The 15,600-nt window shown below is 40.6% G+C and overlaps 1 protein-coding gene across 1 annotated transcript in view; it reads right to left on the bottom strand.

Annotated features, from left to right (window-relative positions):
• dusp14 (dual specificity phosphatase 14) overlaps nt 1–8,088 on the bottom strand; it is a 29,479-nt gene extending 21,391 nt beyond the window's left edge. Inside the window, exon 1 of the mRNA XM_034169195.1 lies at nt 7,920–8,088. The gene's annotated coding sequence lies outside the window, so the exon portion shown is untranslated. The remainder of the gene's footprint in view (nt 1–7,919) is intronic.
• Nucleotides 8,089–15,600: the final 7,512 nt, after the last annotated feature.

Genomic DNA, 15,600 nt, shown 5'->3' on the forward strand with positions numbered 1-15,600 from the left:
TATTTTTTTGACATTTAGCATGCCTAAAAATGTGCCTGTTTCAAATATCAGAAATCAAACTCGCAAAAAAAAAAAAGCACGGTGAAAAGGGGAAAAAAAAACATTTAAGTCACACTGTAGTATAAATCACATTCACTTATGAAACTTAATCATGAGGATAAAAAATAACAAATGTGTTACAATCCGGAAAAACTATCCAGTCACACACTAGCCTAAGAAAATAGACTAAATATCTTTAATGATGCGTTTCTTGTTTCCACTGTGCAATACCTGTACTGTTTCACCCCTATTTCTTTTTAACATCTAAATTGCTCCTGAACTAGTAAAACAAACAAACAAAAAAACAATACGATTTATAGTCCCAAAATGACATTAATTAAGTGTTAATTTGACCAACTGTGGCTGTATTTAAAGGGCTAAATACAGAACCAGTGACTCTTCTCTTAAGAACAAATAATCAGCATCCGGAGAAAAACTGATTCTCCACAAAGGTTCAATCCATAATGGCCCAGTCACATGGCACTTAATGAAGGGCAACAAAGCCCTAACGAAACAAGTAATCTGAACTGTCGTTGACTTCGTTGGCATCGTTTAACATTTTGCTCAACTTCGTTCCTGCAGGTGGCTTCGTCAGGATTTTTAAACTGCGGAAAAAATTGAACGAAGGGCAACAAAAACCCATTCATCCATGTTTCGTTTTGCTGTTGTTCTTGACGTTTTTAATCATTTGCTTAGGTTTTGGTAACATTTAGCATGTTCGTTTGACTTCGTTCGATCAACTGAACTGTTTTCACACAGTACAGAAGCCGGTTTGTTGTGAGCGCTGCTGCTTGCGTTCATGTACCGTCGGAAATTACAGGGTAAACTCAGCCTGCTTGCTTGGATTTTTTATCTGGGTGGGGGGTCAGCTTCAATGGGCTCAGGCACCTTATATAGGCCAGAATTAATCTTTTGTGTGGATACAATTAATTATTTTGCCACAAGCAACTGCTGAATTTAAAACAAAAAATTTGTATAATTTGTGTAATTTCCCGACGTTACTTTGACGCAGTGTCAGCAGCAGCAGCAGCTCCTGCATGCGCTTATTATTTTTATTAAATATAACAATATGAGCATAGGAATGACAATCCAGCCCTTATGTACATGTGGCAACAGGTAGATAATTCAAATGATTATATAAAGAGCTGTTCTGGAAGGCAGAATTCACATTGTGGATCAGCTGCAGCTGGTGGAAATAATCGCACATGGGGAGTCAATGCGCGTTCACACCGACTGATCAATTTACTGCTCTGATATATTCAATCATCTTTACACATATTTATTCCCCATTTTGACTGTTTTCTCATATATATATATATATATATATATATATATAGCTTAACATAATACAGTGATACAGCAGGCACCACAGCACACCAGTTTTGTTTTTTTGTTAAATTCGAGCAAAACAGAATGCGCAGTGTGTCAGTGAGGATTCTGATGATGAAGGAGATGATCCCTCTTTTGTTCTGGATGAGGAACCAGCGCAGGTGGACCCACCAACCTGCGCAGATCTCCACAGCTACTGTTTGCAGTTTCTCCAGGACTCAGGCACTATGAGCTCCGTCCCAGCGTCGAGTTCTAGAACTCAGAGATGCAGACACACACTGCTCCAGCAGTGGCTCCAGGCGCGTTTCGTTTAAAGCATCGAGATCAACATTAGCTTTGGTTTTGTTTAGTTCCTCTTTCGTCCCTTTTACACTCCTGATTCGCAGGCTGTTTGGTGATAAAGCTCTTTTGTCCACCTTTTCTCAACGAGCTGTGACTTACTTTTTTCCCTTCGTTCAGGAATTGTCGTGTGCCTTGTAACTGGGCCATAAAAACCGTCAAGAAAACATTCATACTGCAACAAACAACTTCACAAAGTATTGTGTAAATAGTTGAATTTGGGACCAGGCAGACTTTACGTCTTTCAGAAACAAAGCTACATCGGACTAACGTTCAATCCTCTTTGGTGAAATTACAAATTGGAAGAATGAAGTACAGAATAAGCTAGAAATAATGATCCGTGAAATAACGACAGGAACCTGCATTAAATGTACAGCAGACATGTAATGTTAAATAAACAAAAACCTGACTGTGCTGCAGCTGCATACTGACCACAGCACCAGAGATGAGGCCGATAAGAGAAACAAATCTCCAAAGTGCTGATGTGCCACAGTACTGGCTTTGCTGAGATTTGCTCCACCACATGGTTATTTATACCGAGGCTGCAGAGAGCGGAGGTGGGAGAATTATGCAGTCTGCTGTCACAGAAAACCAGCGGTACGTCAGGGAAGAGATGCCACAGCCAGCTGTCAATCAACTAGGACTCATCTTTTTCCAAAAGTGACAGCAGACTCTGGTACTGCTTCTCTTTTTGATGTTAGCCCCACCCCCTCAATCATTTAGCGTGCCAACAGGTGGGCCTGCCTCACAAATCCTCTTACACACAACTCTGCTTCCCTCTGTGTGAGCAGATTCCTGGGGGGGGGGGGTCCAGCTCCACCTCCACTAACACAAATTGGTAACGTGACCATGCCCCCATCACATGGGAGAATAAGAGGTGATGGAAAAGTATAAAATTAACAGGATGAGGAATTGCAGGGGGACAGGGGGGTGCAGATGTAATGCAATCTGCACCATCATCTGAACCCTGTGACTCCTAAGCAAATCAGCAGAAAACGAGAAGAAATAACAAGGATGTTGTTTTCCAGGCCGCTCCATTGACTCTAAACGGCTATTAAACCCGTTGCGACATGAAACAATAGTCAGATGTTTTGACGAGTACGTTGTGCGGAATCTTATAAATACAGCGCCAAATTCCGTGTGAGGACCATCATATTTTGGCACCATCCTGCAATAGTTAGCAACCGGGTGCTGCTCGCCATCACTGCCGTTACTCTGCCGGAGGCTCACGTCACCTGGCAACATGCGAGGGGCTGAGATCATCATGATACCATATACGATCCAACACACACTTCGCAATAACGATTCAGGTTCATTTCATTCTGGTTTGACATTGAAGCAAATGTGTTGACACCTGAAAGTGTCTTCAGGGGTTCATCAGAATTCAACGATACCTCACGGATCGCAATAATCACAATGTGGAGCCTGGATCGAATCGTGTTTTGAGACAAGTATTGTGATAACTGACAAAAATCCAAAAAGAAAAGAAAAAAAATCCAAACAAGAAACTGATATAATTCAGAACTATAAAGTACAGTTCTGGAACGTTTGATTCTCCCATGTTAATGCTTTACTTCTTTATCAATGACTGCACATATTCTAGGGCCCAACGGATATATCAACTGGCCAACGGCGTCAACCGATGTGAGCCTTTCAAGAACGTATCAGTGTTATTTTTGCCAATATGGAAACTATTATTTTACCAAATAAACAATCCAGAAAAACACTTTAGCTGTGGGAAACAGTGTCATTACATAGCTTGTCCAGCAGAGGCTGCTGCAAAGGCATAATTTACCATGCTGACAAGGATGGCTATGACCCCATCACCCCTTGGTCATATTAGCTAAGACAGACAGAGACAAAGCGAACAGGCAGCATTCCTTTTTAATCAGAGTGGGTGATTTACAGCGACAACAGAAAAGTGGTCACTGCCAATCCAGCGTGACGGCATTGTGGCATTCTGTGACTGGTTGGATATATTTATAACTAGAGCTCTTTGCGAAATTCTATTGTACCTGCATTAATGGTAAATGTGCACCAGGTGGAGATACTGCTCCATTTCAAGAACCTCAAGTACAGCCTGCTGTGGAATATGATAATGACCAATCTGTAGCTATAGTAGTAAAGTTCATGTTTAAAATGAAAAACAAGCCTCAATTAAATTCCTTTGTCAAAAAGGTCTGATAATGATATGTTAGGAATCACTGCCATTTTTTTTTACACTTGTATCAGCAGAAATGTTTATCATATTTTGTTTTTAACTTCCCAGTGTCGACCCACAAAATATCTATATTGGTTGGACTAGTATAGAACATAGTCATGTTCAGTGTATCATGATATGCATCATCGAACCTCTTAAGTATTTGTGCTGAACAAGGGTCTCCCCCCTCCCCCCTTAGACATTACTCTTTTGAAAACAACGATTGGCTATTTGAATTTTCAGTGGACAGTCAGGTAGGGGTCAAAATTAAAAGATGCTCCAATCATATTGAAAACTATACCATACTACTACTACACCGTCTGATCACAAAGATTCCTAAAAGGTATAGTTTGGACTATCTATGACTGAATGATATGGAGTTATGGGGAAAAAAAAACAGCAAGAATGGTGACAAAGGTCAGTTTCAGTTTGTACAGGAGTCAAAAGTTAAGTTGCTCTAATTTTGGTAAAAAAAATAAATAAATAAATAAAAAAATGCAAATTATTGGTTGAGTTAATCAGGTTTTAAAAAGTAACAGTTTGCATCATGTGTCATGCTCAGTTCATGTTACGGGGTAACATATGTCACATGTCATACAATCCAATGGACGTCGACATTGTTTGACTTACTTTGGAGACCAAACATTCAATACAGTCAAAACTATCCCATTTATTAATCCTATTAGCTCAACCAATAATTTGCACCACTTTTTACTAAAATTGGAGCAACTTTATCTTTCGACCCTTGTACAACCTGAATTGACCTTTGTCACCAATTTTGCTGTTTTTACCCCATAACTCTATAACATTCAGTCAGATAGTCCAAACTATACCTTTTTGGAATCTTTATGCTCAGACAAATAATGTGGTGTAGTTTTCAATATGATTGGAGCATTTAATTCTGATCCTTGTGTAATTCTTTAACTGACCCCTACCTGGCTGTCTATTGAACATTCAAATGGCCAATCTTTTTTTAAAGTAATGTCTAAGGAGTATTTGTCCCGAATTTGTTGCTTCTATCACCATTTGCAGGATTGTTTCAGTTGTCTGCTGCACTACTAACAGTGAACTATCTGAAGTCACCTTTGACCTTGACCTCTGATCTTTATCATTCACCAAACCTAACCAAAATAAAATCTTTTTTTCCATCCAAAGGACCAATGTACACGCCCAATTAATAATAATTATCATCATCATTATATAATGGTATATTTATAAAAATCGTTTTCACCTGCAGGGGTCGGGGGAGCACATAAAGAAAATAAATGTATACATGCACATACACACTAAAAATATACTCGTATGTAGTTATGTAGACTAAAGCTTTAGTTATAAGTGACAACACGGCGATACTTCGTATACTCAGCAAACTAACTGTGAGCTGACTGGCTAGCTGGTAGAACGCCTCAGAGAAGACATTAATTTAGCGATCCATCATGCCGCTAATTAGCACATATTCTGTCAGTAAGACCTGTAAGTACGACAGTGAGGGCGGTCACAGGGATGTTTTAGTAAAGTTTCAATTAAAGTTTAATTCATCATAATCAGTAGATTTGTAGTGAAATACTGCCCCCTTGTGGTCAGAATGTGTAATCATTGAATGCTTTCATTCATCAGTGGTTCCAAAAGATTTTGGACACATGACTGTAAACCCCGAATGCAAGATTAAAGTAATCAGGATCCAACTTCAGCGATCAAGCTCAAGGAACACTGATCAGGATCAAAAAACACTGATTCAGGTTCAAATGAGAATAATCAAGTCCACAGCTGGACGATCTGGATCCCAGTTAAGCAAACAGGCTCAAAGGTCAGCATCAAAGTTTTGCAAATAGGTTTTTAAAATATATCAGTGTTCAGGTCTAAAGAAGACCAGCAACTAAGCAATTAGGATAAAGGTCAAGATCCAAGTTCAGCACTCAAGACCGATGTTCAGCAACAGGATCAAAAATAAGTGTTCTGATTTAAAGGTTGTCAATCAAAGTCAGAATCAAAGGAGAACAATTAAGATTACAGCTAAGCAATCAGGAACTAAGTTCAGCAATCAGGAAGAAATGTCAGGAACATAAGAAATGAGTGATCAGGTTCAAAGATCAAGATCAAAGTTCGGCAATCATAAAAAATAATTGTCATTCAAAGCTTAGTGACCAAGCTCAAAGATAAAGCAAGGAGGATCCAAGGTCAATGATCAGGATTAAAAATCAGCATTCAGGTTCAAATGACAGTAATCAAGTTCACCAATCAAGAAATAACATCAGCAATCAGGACCACAATTCAGAAACATGATCCGAAGAAGAGTGATCAAGTTCAAAGATCAGAATCTAGGTTCATAACCAAGAACAAAAATAGGTGTTTGAGATCAAAGGTTGGTGAACAAGATCAGAGCCAAGTAATTATGATCTGAGTTTAGCAATCAGGATCATAGGTCAGAATGAACGCAATCAAAGATGAACAGTCAAGATCAAAGTTCAGAGAACCGTCTCAAAAATAAGTTGTGGTTCAACACTGGCTGTTCAAGATCAACATTAAGCAATCAGGAGCAATGATGGTTAAAGGGCAATATCAAAGTTTAGTGATCATGAGAGTGGTTAACATCACAGCAAAGCAATCGGGATCAAAGTTCAGCAGGCAAAGGTCAGGTACATGATTAAAAATGAGTGATCAGATCTAAGTTAAGTGAAAAATATAAAGGACAACTGGTTCAAAGTTTACCATTCAAGATCAAAGTTAAGTATTCAAGACCCAATGTCAGTGATCAGGATCAAAAGTCAGCATTCTTCAAAGGGCAGTAATCAAGGTCACAATTCATCAATCAGGTCCTAAATTAACAAAAGAGTAACAGGAACACAGAGTTCAAAGTCAAGTTCAAAGTTCAGTGATAAGTATAAACAAAAATGGTTCTGGGTCACACTTAAGCAATCAGAATATAGGATGATGATTGATGAGGATCAAATATCAAAAGAAAAGTTAACCATCAGTATCAAATAAATAAGAGAAGAATTCAAGGTGAGCAATCTGGCTCAAGGTCATGATTAGGATCAAAGGTGAGCATCTAGGAATGCAAGACTGGCTATCCATAGCTTTACGTTAGCGTAGAATCAAATCAAATCAATTTATATAGCGCCAAATCACAACAAACAGTTGCCCCAAGGCGCTTTATATTGTAAGGCAAAGCCATACAATAATTACGTAAAAACCCCAACGGTCAAAACGACCCCCTGTGAGCAAGCACTTGGCAACATTGGGAAGGAAAAACTCCCTTTTAACAGGAAGAAACCTCCAGCAGAACCAGGCTCAGGGAGGGGCAGTCTTCTGCTGGGACTGGTTGGGGCTGAGGGAGAGAACCAGGAAAAAGACATGCTGTGGAGGGGAGCAGAGATCAATCACTAATGATTAAATGCAGAGTGGTGCATACAGAGCAAAAAGAGAAAGAAACACTCAGTGCATCATGGGAACCAGATAATAATCAAGATCTGGTGGATAAAAATGTATATGAGCAATCCACAAGAGTGGACTCCAATTAGCTTTGACAATTAATTTAAATTAAAGAAGACCATGGAGGAGGCGTGGTCTCAATGGAGTGCCATTCTAGTTACAATAAAATGTAACAATTACTGTAAAACTGGCAACACTGGAGGTAGGACGAATCATTTGTTAGAAAATACGCCCCCTAGCGCTGGGTAAGATTATTCTACCATTTTAAAGAAACAGATTTTTTTTTTTCTTTTTTACAAAAAAGAAAAAAAGTGTTTGTTTTTTTTTAACTCATTGGTACATGTAGTGATACAGAAATGTGCATTTAAAGCGTGTACAGAAGACAAAAGTAGATTTTTTTTGAGCGCGTGGCAGGTGCGCGCGATTCCTCATTACACAAAGATTGCATCAGAAGAACAGCAAAATAAAAACACACACAAACTGTAGACAAACTGCCCGCAGCCGTTAATTTAAAGCATAGATGGCGGTCTGCCTGAATTTCTAACCAAGTCTTGTTGACCAGACGTCTCCGTTAACTTACCAGTCGGCTGTCGGACTGAGATGGATATTCTGGTGTCAGCTCGGTTCTGTTCCACAGTCCGAGCCTTCAGCGTGTTCGGTCATTCAGTCCGCCCAAAAGATGACGAGACGCCGTATGCTGGGGAACAAACGCCACACGCAACAACATAAACGTCTAAAGGTCCACAGAAATACGAGGCGTTCGCGCATCCGCCCGGTGCAAGGCTGAAGTGCCTGTATGGGGGGTGATTAGTGACGACGCCACGTCTGGTATCCGAGCCTCCTCATGTTGCCAGATCATTGAGAAACAAGCAACAACCTCTGCAGCCTGGCTCTACAAAATAACCCCCAAATACATATTGTTTTACTATATATATATTATTCCTATATCCTATCCATTCCTATTCCTACACACACACACACACACACACACACACACATATAGAGTATGTGACAAAAAAAATGAAGTCAAAGGAATTGTAACCGAAATGGTGTGGTTGGAAAGAGCTGAAAGAGACCTTCAAAATGGTGTTCAAATATTTATTCCATGCCAAATATGAAGAGGGTTATGAACATTTGAAGTTCAGAAGATCTTGGTAATTTACGTTTCTCATAATTTACATCTCAAAATGATTGTACTCTGTCAAACCTAATTATCAGCTCATTTAAATGTGATTTGCAATGACCCGCTGTTTAAACGGTGTCTTCTGACAGTAGTTTCCAAGCTAAAATGCCAGAAATTTCACCATGTCCGGATCTTGCCGACTCTTGATTGAATTAATGAATGAAAGAATGGTTTATTCAGCACACACGAACAAAATCTCTCATTTACAAAACAAGTCAAGAGAAAACAAAAATTAAAACATATAGAACAAAACTCAAACAATTTACCAATTTAGTGCGGCTGAAAGGGTGTGGGCAGAAGCAAAAGCTTATAAACGCCCACCCCGTACATCAGTTTCTGTGTACAAACAAAAAATAAACACGAAAAACAATTACCAGTCAACAATGTAACGCAGTGAAACAAACAAAGTAATACCACAGACAAACAAACAAAAAATAGCCACACAGGCAATTTACTTAATTACTCAAACTATAACAAGTTAATATATTATTTTTATACAGTCTTTTAAAACAAGCCAATGTACTAGATACTTTAATACAATCTAAACAATCATTCCACACTCTAACACCCTTTACGGAAACACAATGACCTTTAGCAGTAGTTCAAATCTTTCTTCTATGAAATACCAAAGTTCCACGCAAATTATAACTGGACTCTCTCATTTTAAACAGCTCCTGGACATGTTGAGGCAAGAGTCCATTTTTAACTTTATACTAAGAAGAGTCCTGGTGGATCTGAACTTCATCCATTTATGGATGATGGAGGCCAATGTGCTCATTGGGACCTTCAAAGCAGCAGAAATGTTTGTTGGTATGTAGGATGTTGATATGTAGTCTTCCCACCACCTGATGTGCAGGATACTCCTCAGGCAGTGTTGGGAGGGTTGCTGTGGGGTCTTCAGGTGGTGGCGGTTGGTGATCCAGGTCTCGGATCTGTACAGCAGGGTTGGCATGATGATGGCTTTGTAGACCGGGATATTCATCTTGTATCAAAGGTCTCTGTTGTTGAAAACACGGGTGTGAAGCTGGCTGAAGGCAGTTCCTGCAGACTTGAGTCAGTATATTCATATAAATAAGCCCTCTGATCCCCTTAGCAAAGCATTTATGCAAATTGTGGATGCTTTAGGATTCCAGCAATGCATTCAGAACCCGACACACATTAGTGGAAATACCCAGGATCTGGTTCTTGCACATGGGTTTGCTGTCACAAATATTGACATTTTGCCTCTTGCATCTATAGTCTCTGACCATTCACTTATCAGGTTTACATTTACGCTGCCACGTTTAGTGGAACAATAACCTTGTCCACTACTGTAGCGTCGTATTAAACCCTCAACTATGACTGAACTTGAGGCCAGACTACCTGATATTTTAGCTTTGAATGTGGAGAATGCTAAATCAGTGGACATCCTCGCGGATAGTCTAAATTTAACGCTTAAAACCACACTTGATAAGATTGCGCCTCCTCTTTTAAGGTCACGCCCTCCTAAGGCACAGTCATCTTGGTTCAGTGATTATTTGCTTGATCTCTGGCAGAAGCCTAGCGGTTTGGAACGGAAATGGCGTTATTCCAAATTAGAGGTGTTCCGCCTTGCGTGGCGTGATGCTATTTTAGATTATAAGCATGCACTACTGGCCATGAAGCGGACCTACTACTCTAATTTGATCAGTAAAAACAAACATAACTAAAAGTTTTTGTTTGACACGGTCGCATTTCTTATTCATGGGCAGCCACCTGTTAGTCGTTCTCCCTTTTCAGCACAGGATTTCTTGGATTATTTCAAGAAGAAAATACAAGATATTAGGCTGAGCATATCTCAGCACGCCTCTGCCCAACCGTTAAAACCTGCTATGGAGGTGGGCACTACCATTGAGGTGTTATCTAGATTGACAGAATTTAATAGTATTTCATTGGGCATGCTGACGAAACTTGTGGCATCTACAAAAAGCACAACCTGTTTATTTGAACCCATACCAACAAAATTGTTTAAGGACCCGTGGCCCACTCTTGGGCCGACTGTGCTGGAAATTATTAATCTGTCATTAACCTCTGGATCTGTTTCAAAATGTTTTAAATCAGCATTGATTAAACCATTACTTAAGAAATGTAATCTTGACCCTAGTGTATTGAAAAATTACAGGCCGATATCAAATCTATCATTCTGTTCCAAAATTTTAGAAAAGGTGGTTTCACGGCAGCTCATAGACCACCTCACTGAGAATGATCTTTTTGAGCCGCTGCAATCTGTTTTTAGGAAATATCACTCCACAGAGACAGCGCTCACTAAAGTTGTGAATGATCTTCTGCGAGCAATGGACTGAGACACCACTACGGTTTTGGTGTTGTTAGATCTAGATCTCAGTGCTGCGTTGATACCGTGGATCATCATATTTTGCTCAATAGGTTGGAGAATTTTTGGGGGATTACTGGAAGTGCCCTTGCCTGGTTGACGTCATATCTGTCCAGTCGTTCTCAATGTGTCTTGTATAATGGCACTACCTATGACCTTACTGACATGAGATTTGGGGTTCCACAGGGATCTGTTTTAGGCCCCTTGCTTTTCTCCCTGTATGTGGCACCCCTTGGGTGTATACTGCGGAGTTTTGAGATTGCCTTTCATTGCTATGCTGATGATACTCAGTTGTACATGCCGATAACTGCGGGAAATCTCACTCCCATAAAATCCCTGGAGGACTGTCTTCTATCAGTGAGAAGTTGGATGTCTAGTAACTTCTTACTTTTAAACTTTGATAAGGCTGAAATGGTGGTTCTTGGTCCAGTGAGACATCGGCATCAGTTTGACCAGCTAGTATTCAGCCTGGGTTCCTGTGTCATACATCATACGGACAAAATGAGGAACCTTGGGGTAATTTTTGATCCCACGTTGTCTTTTGACCTCCACATCAGGGATGTTACTAGGACTGCTTTTTTCCATCTGAGAAATATAGCGAGGATCCGCCCCATCCTGTCCATGGCTGATGCTGAGACCCTGATTCATGCTTTTGTTTCTTCTAGACTAGATTATTGTAATGTTCTATTTTCAGGGTTACCACAGTCCAGCATTAGGGGACTTCAGCTGATACAGAACGCTGCCGCCAGACTTCTGACATGTAGCAGAAGGTCTGAACATATCACACCCATTTTGGCATGTTTGCATTGGCTCCCTATCTCTGTGAGAGCAGATTTTAAGGTTTTGTTATTGACTTATAAGGTTGTTCATGGACTGGCGCCATCTTATCTGGGTGATCTGGTGGAACTCTATGTGCCGGCCCGGGCTTTGTGGTCACAGGATGTGGGACTTCTCTGTGTTCCCAGGGTGAAGAAGAAGTCAGCAGGTCAAAGAGCCTTTTCGTATCGTGCACCCACCCTGTGGAACAGTCTTCCTGCGACCGTGAGGCAGTCAGAGTCTGTGGACATTTTTAGGTCAAGACTCAAAACCTATTTTTAGTCTCTTTCTTATGAATAGTTTTATTTTTTTTTTATCTGTTTTATTCTTTTACTTCTGTTTTAATTATGTATTTGAATTTTTTTATTCATTTTTAATTATTTATTTAAATTTTATGTTGAATTGTTCCATGTAAGGCACCTTGAGACGGCTTTTGCTGTGATTTGGCACATTATAAGCTAATTAAATTAAATTAATTAAATTATTGGATCTTGTCATTGATGTCAGCATTAGGTGACACACGGCTGCCCAGGTATAGAAAGTGGGTCGTGTTCTCCAGGACCTGTCCTTACAGTTTCACAGCAGAAAGGTTTGGTCTGACTATGACGGCTGAAGGCTGATACAAGATCTATGTCTTCTTCAGGTTGATGTGAAGGCCAAGCTTGGTGTAGGCTTCATCGAAAGTTTCAAGGATTTTCTGAAGACCTTCTTCCATAAAGGATGACACTCTGCTGTCATCGGCATACTGGAAGTCCAGGAGCAAAATGGTGGTGAGTTTCTTCTTGACTCTCAGTCGGCTCATGTTATAGACTTTCCATCCATTCTGTGCACAGTATCAATTAATAGTGACACCTTGTCCTTCATCAGCTGGAGGACTGTTGCCACAGCGATGATGAAGAGTGTAGGGGTGCTGACGCAGCCCTGCTTTCCTCCTGATTGAACACTGAAGGCTTCAGTTTTTGTGCCGTTTACCAGAACTTTGGCAGACATGTCATCGTGGAGAAGCCTCAGGATCTTGATGAATTTCTCTGGACAGTCCATTTTGCTCAGGATCTTCCACAGAAGTGGGCATGACACGCTGTCAAACACCTTTGTCAAGTCAATGGAGGCGAGGTGCAATGGTTGGTGTTGCTCAACATTTTTCTTGCAATTGGTGGACAGTGAAGATCATGTCTGTTGTCCCTCTTGATGGTCGGAAACCTGCCTGGATTTCAGGAAGGAGGTTGTTCTCAGACGGTGGTTGTCAAGACTCAGGCACCTGCATGCTGGATCGCGCAGACAAACGCGTCACATGGACAAAATCTTTAAGCTGTTGCTTCTTCACAATGCAAGGGATAGTCTTCATCTTAGTCTCAACCAGTAACCGTTCATTTGGCACAAAGTCATTCCAGCGGTACCCAGCGATCCTCTGAAGAGACCCAGTACCAAAAACATTAAGTCGTAAACTGTTTAGTGTCTCACAGCTATACAGTAAGACAGGCAGCATTAGGACCCTATAGACTTGGACCTTCATTCTCCTGCAAAGCCAGCAGCATACACTCCGACAGTAGTTACAATCCATGTGATCAGCCTTTCCTTTCCAGAGTGGGAGGACAAGTCCTTTCTTCCATCCTGTAGGGATGATACCCGTCTCCCAGATTGTTTTGAAGCTGCAGTAAACAAGATGACAGTCTGTATTTTAGCTTCATGTTTTTCCAGTTGGACTGACTGGGGTCACAGTTTTCAGGGTTTCAGCACAGGCGGCTCTAGACTGGGGCTTGATGGGGCTGTAGCCCCCCTCAACAGCAACACCAGAAAATTGATATTTGCTGTTCAACATCCTGCTTTCAGCCTCACTTTCTTTCATTCATACATCAACTAAGAACTTTACTCACATAACGCAAGTTTTTATTATTATTGTTCTGTTTGCTTTGGTGTGTTAGCATGACTGAAGGTGTACTTTTTTTTTTCCAAACAACTCTGTCCATGAACCAGAATCTGGTGAAATTGAGAATCAGAAGACATTCCAACATTCAGTAAGAGTGATGGAGAATAGCACCACCTAAAGGAGAGAAGCCTCTGTTTTTTATTTGCATTTTTGTCCGATCACAAGTATAAACATTATGACTTTTTTTTATAACAGCTGCTATTGCAGGTTCTAGCTGTTGTGTATTGTGCAAGTTAACTTGTTTTAAGCACTTCAAATTTACTTTAAAACGCATAATTCCATATTTACTTCAAATTCTGTAGCCCCACCCAAGCAGCAATGTCAATGTGCTGATTCCAACAGTTAAATGTGTTAACAGACCATCTAAGACTCCAGTATTTCAAGAGTGACATTTTAGTGTTCATTAATTTATTAGTAAAATGAGCACCAGTTATCGAGTATCAATAGCTTGGTGATGTTAGCTACTTTGATGGTGCCATGGTTACTGAGGCAATGTCCCCATCATAGCATGTTAGCCTCACCTCTCTGGGTAACTATGAGACAGGTGGGTGTGTTCAGGCTTGATTTATCCCATCCAGAGCACACTGGTCTTGCTAATGCTCCGCCCCTTTACTCATTTATGGGTGTGCCAGGAGTTAGGCGGCATCAGGCACTGCCAAGATGGCAGCATCTAGAGCCGCTCCATTAGAGCTTCAAAACTGCTCTTCAGAAAACTTGTGGGTGACATCACAGAGGGTTTGTCCATTATATGTTTAGCCTATGGTCCCACCTGGGAAAAAAAAAACAAACCTGTAGAGCCGCCACTGGATTTATGGTCAGAACATTAAGTAATCCAAGAGCAGAATCAAGACAAGGGCCAACGTAAACATGAAAGATGAAGTTGCCAAAGGTTTTTGCTTCAACTGTGTTTTATTTCATTTGATACGCAGAAAGACTGTGTAATACTCATGACACAAATCTAACCTCCAAAGACGTCAAAGTTGGTGCCAAGATAAACAGCGCAGGCAGTTTATTTCTTCTACGCTGAAGTGAAATCCAATTTCATGTGGTTGTTTAACACCAACAGACACAAAAAGTTCTACAAATTTCCATTTTAAAGTTACTCTGGCGTGGCTGGCGACAGGCGTAAACGGGAAAACAAATACAACTGTTGTGTAGGTCTGTGGATTCAGATCTCATTAGGCCGCGCCCGGAAGAAGCAGCTTGATAAGCCACGGACAGAGAAGGGCGGCGACATTTTGGCCGCCCGTGGCCAAGGCTCTGAGGCCTCTGCAGGGATTCTGTGTTGCCCCTGGTGAATATAACTGTGTACAAAAGCATAATTAGTCACGCCATCCAAAGTCAATCCCATTTGAAAGGACTCCTGGGGGAGATATTATGCTGCCCATAAACCCGTGGCTGCGGCCTCACACGCGCTCCTAATTACATTCCAGATCCAATCAAGTGGAAACAAACAGCAGCCGTAGCAGGCGGTACAACCAAGTGGTGCAAGGGTGTTTCTCTGCTGGAAGTCACGGCAAAGAAAGAAGAGACTGACAACACTCACAGTGAGCTTTTTCTCCTGCAAGTGTACTTTTGCAGGGAAAAGGATCCATACGATGCATCAGTACCGACGCACCTGATCAAAGTAAAGTCAAACTGAAATTGGGCCGCGCTATTTTTAGATTTGATATGTAAGTTGCACATTTTTGGCCGTTTTTTTTTTTTTTTTGTAGGAAACCCCAGGCGTGTATCCTGTAAAATGTAATGAGTGATAAGCTAAATGAATGAGACCATCTCCTCCAGGTTGTTAATACAATAATGCAAAAAGAATAAAAGATACAATCTTGTACGTCTTCACTTTAGAAGGGCACATAATGAGGACTAACTGATAAAAATCTGATGAATGTCGACACAACAGATCAATCAGAAATGCAGCTTTGATGTTTATCTTGAATGCACAAGATTGTGATCTTGTGGAAACAAGCTATTATTTTGCATACATA

This window comes from Thalassophryne amazonica, chromosome 4 (assembly GCF_902500255.1).
Source record: "Thalassophryne amazonica chromosome 4, fThaAma1.1, whole genome shotgun sequence".
NCBI lineage: Eukaryota > Metazoa > Chordata > Actinopteri > Batrachoidiformes > Batrachoididae > Thalassophryne > Thalassophryne amazonica.